The sequence below is a fragment of the Lutjanus erythropterus genome, chromosome 16, assembly GCF_056507025.1.
Source record: "Lutjanus erythropterus isolate fLutEry1 chromosome 16, fLutEry1.hap2, whole genome shotgun sequence".
Classification (NCBI taxonomy): domain Eukaryota; kingdom Metazoa; phylum Chordata; class Actinopteri; order Lutjaniformes; family Lutjanidae; genus Lutjanus; species Lutjanus erythropterus.
This window is the reverse complement of record NC_139332.1, coordinates 6,096,378-6,104,998: the sequence shown is the minus strand read 5'-3', so window position 1 is coordinate 6,104,998 and position 8,621 is coordinate 6,096,378.

Sequence of the window (8,621 nt, the reverse complement as noted above, 5' to 3'; positions counted from 1 at the left end):
TAAAGGACACATATTTTTATTTGTGGATTCTTGTAGAATAGGTTTACAGGCTTAAATTCATGTGTTCATAAAACACATCATTTTTCTTATACTGACCATTTTTGCAGCTCGTTTATTCACCCTCTGTCTGAAACACTGTAACCCTTCCAAAAAGCCCAGTCTGCTCTGATTGGTCAGCTCCCTGCTCACAACCTTTCGTTGTTTAAATGGGGAGCACACATGTTAATACTTTTTCAGTTATATTAATGATTTGTTTCTTTGTCTTGAATTACTGTGGTTGTTGGGGAGGTTGTCCTTTCCTGGAGGAGTAACGGGCGTGTCTGAGGGATGATGCTGCAATCCACTGCAAGTCGGAAGTCAGTATTCCCGACTTCCAATCTAAATGCATCCCAGTTGATCTGCTGTAAGAAAAACATGGACGCCTGCAGCAAACTGATGTTTGTATGTCATCAGTCTGTGAACTTCACAAGCATCTACAGCAGCTGATTAGCACACTTAAAGAGACAGGAGGAGAAGGAGAGTCCACAGGCTCACAGAGACAGATTAAACACAGGTCAACTGAATGAAAATAAGAATGTCATCTACTCGTGTCACAAAAACAACAACAACAAAAAAAAAAAACACCCCATAATTGATGAAAAGGTAACTCAGTTTGGTGTTCACTGTGTGCGCCTACATATTGTTGTGGTGTCAGGTGTGTTTATGTCGGCAAACTTGCTGCTTGAGTTTCCAACTTGGAATTCTGTCTTGAATGACTGTTCCTTGGCATTTTTCTGTGTTGTTGTTTTCAGAGTTCTGCGCAGGGTTTCCAGGCCTGTGTGACAAAACCAGCCCAGTGGTCAATAAAACTCGCACCGGTTGGCAGAGAGTACGGGCACATTGTATTTTTGTGTTTAAAAGGGCTGGGTATCGATTCAGATTTGATCCACGATTTGATTCAATTCGACATGAATTTGGTTTGGGATATTTCAGTTACAATACCAATTTTGCTTGGATATGAAAGAGAGCTAGTGCTTTAAATGTACAAGGAACCATCTAACATAGTGCTTCGTTAAAAATATTAAGAATTGAACCCAAAGCAGTTACATCATTCATGTGCTGTTTATTAAACATGACCTGACCAACACACTAAAATTAGCAAAACTTGCGCTCTGATATCTCACGCCACGGCTGCTCATGAGACACTACCGGGATTAAAATGGCGGACTGTGCCACACATCCGCGAAACAAAGACAAAGATCAATTTTGGGATTTTATGAAGCGACAGCAGACCAGGAGAAAGAATATTGCTTCGATTCGATTAAGCGATTTTTTTAACCCAGCACAGTTGGATGTGCATGTGCCAGGTCTACGTGTGTACGTGCTGATCTGGAGTCAGTTTGGAAGGATAAATAAACGATTTCATGACAAATATGGATGTGTATTTGTAGATATCATTAATGTAATTCACATGTGAAATAGGTCCACTCAATCAGCAGACAAGAAATTCATCCTGTGGAAGTGCTTCAAAAGTAGCCCAATTCCACCGAAAAAAAACAACAACACAGACCTGGCAACCCTGGTTCTGAGTCCAAAGGATGGCAGCATGAGGATTCTTAAATCATCCATCAGGCCAAACCACGTGCTGCCAAATCATAGGGGGGATTTGGGTTAAGTTAGTTTTTGTTTTGTATTAGTTGTAGCTGTTTTATTAGTTGCTGTATTGAGTACAGTTACATTTCTTTGACCACTTTTACAGGCCTAGTTAATACGTTCTTGGTCTATAGTGTTTTTGCATCTTGGAGGATTTCATCTAAAACTCCTGTTTTTAACCATTAACTTAGACTTAGACTTAGATGCCTTTATTTATCATTACAACAAGTGCAACGAAATGTCATTTGGTTACAACCCGTCCCAGAGGACACAGAAGCACAAAAGACAGTACGAATAATTGACATAGGAGGACAGGGACAGGAGGACCACGATGCAGCCAATAAGGCGCCCCGCTTAGTCCCTAATAAGGGCACAATATGATCAGGGATGTGGCATTTTTCATCTGAGCTTAAAAGAACCTTGTGATGATGTGTTTAACAGTCCCAGTTCATTATCAGGTTATCTTTGGAGTGTAGAATAAATGTATAAATTACATATGATTTGAAAACTTTAGAAGAATAATGATATAAAACAAGCTCCACACATGGTTTCTCAGTATGTCTCGCTCCATTTTCACATGGAGCGTGTGTTTAATCTGCCGAGATATGACAACAGTTTGTTTATGAGCCTCCTCTGATGCTATAGATAGAGCCGAGCTCTGAGCCGACCTGCCTGGAAGATATACTGACTACAACATGTCACGCTCCCGGATCTATTCTCAGCTAAACCTGCTGCAGCCGGGGTGATACTGACAAAATGTCAGCTGTGTCGGCCTCTCTTTCAGCAGCCTTTCACCCTCCGAGGAGTGCTTGAGTCATGTAACCGATGCTTCTGCCGCTCCTGTTTTCTTTGTCTCGTGTACAACATGTGAAGAAACCCAATCTGCGGTCTACGGTCAGCGTATCCTCTCCTCCTCCACCACACAATGACCCCTGCGCTTCAGTTTCTCAACCTCTTCAGGCCCTCGCCCGGCCTCTGGCGGCTTCACATTCAGCCGGGATGTTTTCCCTTTCTGTGCTCCACGCCCACACCTAAGAGCAGGTCTCCGTTTCAGCCCCTCCGGTTTGTGTACGAGCCTGTTTTCGAGCTTGTATAACCCAAATCCTCCTGCCAGCCCCCCTCGCACAGCCTGTCTGGGAGTATTAGGGGCTACAAGAGGAGGGAGATGTAATAAGCAGCGGAGCCCTGGTGCCATGTCAGCATGGCTCAGCCTCCGCAGAGGCCTGCCCATCATGAACAGCAGCCATGACGGTGCAGATTACACCGCAGACTGCAATAAGCCTGACACACGGAGAAGTCAGAGATTATTTCCACCATCTATTAATGCAGCTGGAGCTCGTCTCCGGTCTGAGGCCGGAGTGGAGTGAGCTCACAGCGCCCTCTGGTGGACAGACACTGACACAACCAGGGAGTCGACATGCATGAAGCAAGTTGAATGACACATCAAATGTCACTTTATACTGTGCAGTATTTTCACTCAGGTGGATTTTACTTTCAATGTGCAATAATCATCTCTGTGCAATATCAATATTCCTTCCCTAAAATTCAACTGCTGAGTCTGTTCATACTGTACATACTTTCCTCATATTTAAATTGTTCAAATATTTTTGTATTTCCTCATGTGTGAAGTATTCATATTTTTATATTTCCTCATGTTTACATTATTTTTTTTTAGATTTTACTCTTAATATTTTTAATATTTCCTCTTGTTTAATTTTTTTTTAATATTTCATCATATTTAAACTGTTCAGTTTTTTAAATATTTCCTTGTGTTTAAATTGTTCAATCTTTTTATATTTTCTCCTGTTTAAATTGTTCTTATTTGTTTCCTCTTGTTTAAATCGTTCATTTCTTAAAAACATTTCCTCATGTTTAAATTGTTCATTTTTTAAATACTTTCTTAATGAACACATTAAATCGTTCAGATTTTCTCTATCAACTCTTGCTTATATTTCATGTTTTATTTTTACATTCTTGTTGATGCTTTAATTTTTTTTGTTGTTCACTTTGCTGCTGTAAAACTTCCCTGTTGTTGGGTCTAATAAAGGGATAACTTATCTAAATGTGAAAAGATACACATATTCTTGCGAGTAGGGCCATGTTACAGAACAAAGCCAGAGTGGCAACATCTTAAAATAAGCAAACTTTTTATGTATGTAAATATGTAAATAATGTAAATATCCACACCTCACAGCAAGAAGGTCCTGAGTTCAAATCCCCCAGGTGTAGATCCTTTCTGTCCAAAGACATGCATGCTAGGTTAATTGGTGACACTAAATTGCCCGTAGCTGTGAATGTGAGTGTGAGTGGTTGTCTGTCTATGTGTCAGCCCTGTGATGAACTGGTGACTTGTCCAGGGTGAACCCCGCCTCTCGCCCAATGTCAGCTGGGATAGACTCCAGCAGACCGCGACCCTTCGGGAATAAGCGGTTACAGAAAATGGATGGATGGATGTAAATATCCATGACATTTCTAATAACTGTGCACTTGATTCTCATATTATAATGTATCTCCCAAAATCTGTCACCAGCAAAACATAATAAGGGGGGTTATATTGACTGCTTTGCATAACTGGGCTAAAATTGTGTTTGCTTTCCACAAATAAAGAATGAAATGATCCCTTTTGTGACAGACTTGTCACAACCAAAATGACTGTTTAGGTAGTGACAATTTCATCTCATTTTGAGCTGATCTCAGACATGTTCATCAGCACACGGTCGGTCAGCACAGTTCTGACCTGTTGCACAAACAGAAAACTAGATTTTCCTGAAGTAACAACCACAAAAGTTTGCTTACCTGAAGAGAAGCAGAAAACTGGTGTTTGGTGGTGACGATCCTTTGAGCTTTTCCACACTATTGAACACATTTACTTTAAAAAGATGACACCTGTCTACTCACCATGCAGCCATGAGACTGAGGGACACAGATATACTTCCTGGTCAGGAGTGTAGGGGCGTGGCTAAAATCAGTCTCAGCCCATCGACTCAAAACTTTTTTGGTAATGACATGAAAATGAGAGACATTTTTCCCATATTATTTACATTATGTCGGACTGATGATTTACAAAGAAAATACAAAATGAATGTTGTTTGAACTGTCAGGCACATCAAAGATCTTTTTAAAAACAATAGAAAAATCATTTTTATAAGTTGAAATTTAGGGGTTAGGGTTCGGGGCAGTCGTCTCCCAATATAAAGTGCCCTATAAAAGATGATTTTATATATATTAAGTTTACTGCTATGTCAAATATTATTTTGGATTACAGTAGTTAACTGAAGGATCTGTGTAAACATCTCTGATTTTGCACACTTAAACGCTTTTAAAATAAGTTTTTTAGGTGTGGAACAGCAGTTTGCAGTTTACAGTGTTTCTCTGTTTCATAGTTTAGCTTTTAAATAAATAGGCAGGTTTAATGTCATGATCTTATTCAGCCCACAGACTGTCTGTTGTTAGAATGAATCTGATCAACTTCCTTGGGAAGATTAGACTGGTGATTTTTACGAGAGCTGAACGATTTTTAAAGAGTATCTAACTGCAGTTATTATGACAGATTTTGCAATTTTGACATGATTTCACCCAGGAGATCGCTGTTCAAAAATCATCAGAAATATTTAATTTAAAATGGTATTTTGACACACATTTTGCCTTTAACAAATACAGCAAATATAGCAGGCCATATTGTGATTTCAATAAAATTTATATTAATTCACTTTTTACAGCTTGTCTTTTACCCAAATGGTAGAGCTGGGCATTTATTTACCCGAGAATGTTACCTACAAGTTATTCAGTCAATATCGTTCCTCATCTTAACATTCTGAATAGGGAATGTGTGAGAGACCATGCAATGTGGGACTGACAAGTGCAATAACATGAATGAAACATGAAACATGCTCTGGAGAAAGGCTTAAAGTGAGTTAGAAAGTAAAACCAGAGAAAGTGTCAAGCTCCTCAGCTCCTGTTGATTTCATCAGTGATTAAATGTTAAGGCAATTTGCACTTGGAGTGAACTTTAGACCACGTTTACAGCCTTTAATAAGACCCTCTGAAACAGAATTTAAGACCATTTATTAGAGCTGCAGTGATTAATCCATTATTCATCAATCATTAAATTAAAGACCAACTATTTTAAGAAAAAATATCAAAATTCTCTGATTTAAGCCTCTTAAATGTGAATGTTTTCTGGTTTCTTTACTCCTATCTGACAGTTAAGTGAATATCTTTGTGTTTTGGACAAAAGAAGACATTTGAGGACGTCAGCTTGGGCTTTGTTAAACACTGATCAACATTTTTCAGCCTTTTCTGACATTTTACAGATCAAACCACTAATCGATTCATTGAGAAAATAACTGACAGATGATTCAATGATGAAAATAATCATTAGTTAGTTAGTTGTAAGGCCTTTTAGCAGTAAACGGAGAAACTGGAGAAAGCTCTGGCTCCACACAAACACATTCTGCTATAAAACGCCCTGCCTTTGAACCAGTCACAAACATCTTGGGTGGAGTTGAGCCCAGGATGCAGCGACGGTGCTGCTGCAAAATAGTGTCAAGGGGGAACTTGTTTAGGTGGAACATTTGCACATCAGGCGACGAGCTCTGGTTATTAAAACAACTTCATCCCTGCAAAAGAAAAGGCAACAGCTGTTAGCTTGTTTACATTCATATCATTAGCGCTAATTTGCTGTTTTAAGTGTGTAGGTTGCAGCTCGGATGTTGTTCTCGTTTCCCGGGGATTTTGAAAACACAGATAGCAGAGGTTGCAACACCACAGCCAATGCTGGGACAGGTCTGGCACACATATCATATTCTAGACTTAAAGGCATAGTTCACCCAAAAATGAAAATTCAGTCATTATCTCCTCACCCTCATGCTGACTGAAGGTCAACGTGGCTCTACAGCATCTACAGAAAAGATTCAGGCTAAAAACACGCTATAAATGACAGACGAGCAGTATGGAGGCACTGTACGTTTTTATTTTTTTACATCTGAAAACTGGTCACCGTTTACTTCCATTGGTTGGGAGATTCTGCAACACATTCTCCTGTTTTCAGGTGTTTTGTGGACTAAAAAACTAAATCGGACCTTCAATCAGCATGATGGTGAGGAGATAATGACTGAATTGTCATTTTTGGGTGAACCATCCCTTTAAGAAAACAAAAATCACACCATAATCATTTTATGTTTTTCAAATAAAATGAGAAAAATGATGTAAAAATGAGCCATTCCTCTAATATCACAAATCATAACCAAATTTAATTGATTATTGATTGATTATTAAATTAACTGCCAACTATTTTGACAGTTAGGTAATCGGTTTGAGTAATTTTTCAAGAAAAAAAGTCAAAATTCTCTGGTTTCAGCTTCTTAAATGTGTTATTTATGACAGTAAACTGAATATCTTTGAGTTGCAGGCAAAATAAGACATGTGAGAACGTTACCGAGGGCTTTGGGACACATTGATCAACATTTCACCATTTTCTGACATTTTATAGGCAAAAAGCTATTGATCACTTAATCAAGAAAATACTCGACACATTAATCAACTATGAAAATAATTGTTAGTTGCAGCCCTAACCACCACTGTGGACACAAGCACTCACACTTGTTTTTTCAGTTTTAATCGGATATTAAAACACATTACAAAGTCAGTATGCAAATACCCTCATTTGTTAAATTAAATTACTGGAAATGCACAAGAACTCGAACAGGTCTTTGTTGATGTGAACTACAGCCAAGAGCATAAATTAATCCATGTTTGCACCTTGAGCAGAGAGGCCCATCTCTTCCTCAGTCTGAAACTAATAAATATGACACTACTTTACAAGTGTAAAATACAGGCATACCAAGTTGGACATTAAGTATATATATATATGTTCTTTTATATATTGACTTAAACAATCAGCCCAGCAGCTTACACTTCCGATCATACTGAGATAAAGCAATAGATGATCGCATTAAAGGAAAAAAAATGGAGTTTGTGAATGAAATCAGGCGGTAAGAAACCACTGAGAGAATAAGTGCATAAGCGATGCATTTCCAGTGAGGAGTTTATCTACGCACAGAAAAACCACTCTGCACACTCAGCAGCGTGGCCACATTCTAAAGAAATGTTCAGAGAGCAGGCATCGTCGCAAAAACATCTTCCTATGGTCCTAGAAGGACGACACACAGTGCAAAAACAATAATACTACACAATACAGTGCAATTAATCCCAGCCTCGAGTGACACCAACACTGTTACTGGTAAGAAGTCTGATCAGCGGCACAGGGCTCAGCCTGCTGCTACTGAGTCAGTGTAAGAGGACGTGAAGTGATGAACCATCAGCACCATTTAAAGCCCTGCAGGGAGACTGTAGAGTTACACTGCCTTCTCTTTGTCCTCGAGTTGTTCATGGAGGCTTCAAAGATCATTACAGGTCATTACAACTCAGGGTTTGTTTTTTGTAGTTTTGGCCCTCGTTTTGTCCGATTTCATGACGCTGTACTGACTGACATGTTGTGAACAACACAACAGTTAAACCAGATTAGCTAAACCACACACTCATTCCCAGATGTTAATGCTATTGCTTTTGCTAAAGGGATAGTTCACCCTAAAATCCAAAAAATGTACATTTTTCCCCTGGCCTGTAGAGCTCTTTGTGCACCTAGATAGCTTTGGTGTGGGTTGCAGAGTTTTGGAGATACCGACCACAGAGATGTCTGCCTTCTCTTCAGCATACTGGGACTAAACAGCACTTGGTATGTGGTGCTCAAAGTGACAGAAAAACACATTTGAAAAATTCCAAACCAGTGTCCCTTTCCAAAAATCCTGACCTGGTTACTGAAAATAATCCACAGACCTTGTTGTGAACAGTTTCATGTTGGAACTATTTTCTTTCTATTAGAAAGAGACACTGGTTCAAATGTTTTTTTGGTGCTCTGAGCACTCTGTTGGTGTCCTGTGTAAATTTGTTTATGTCATATACATCAGGTACTTACCACACATCCATGT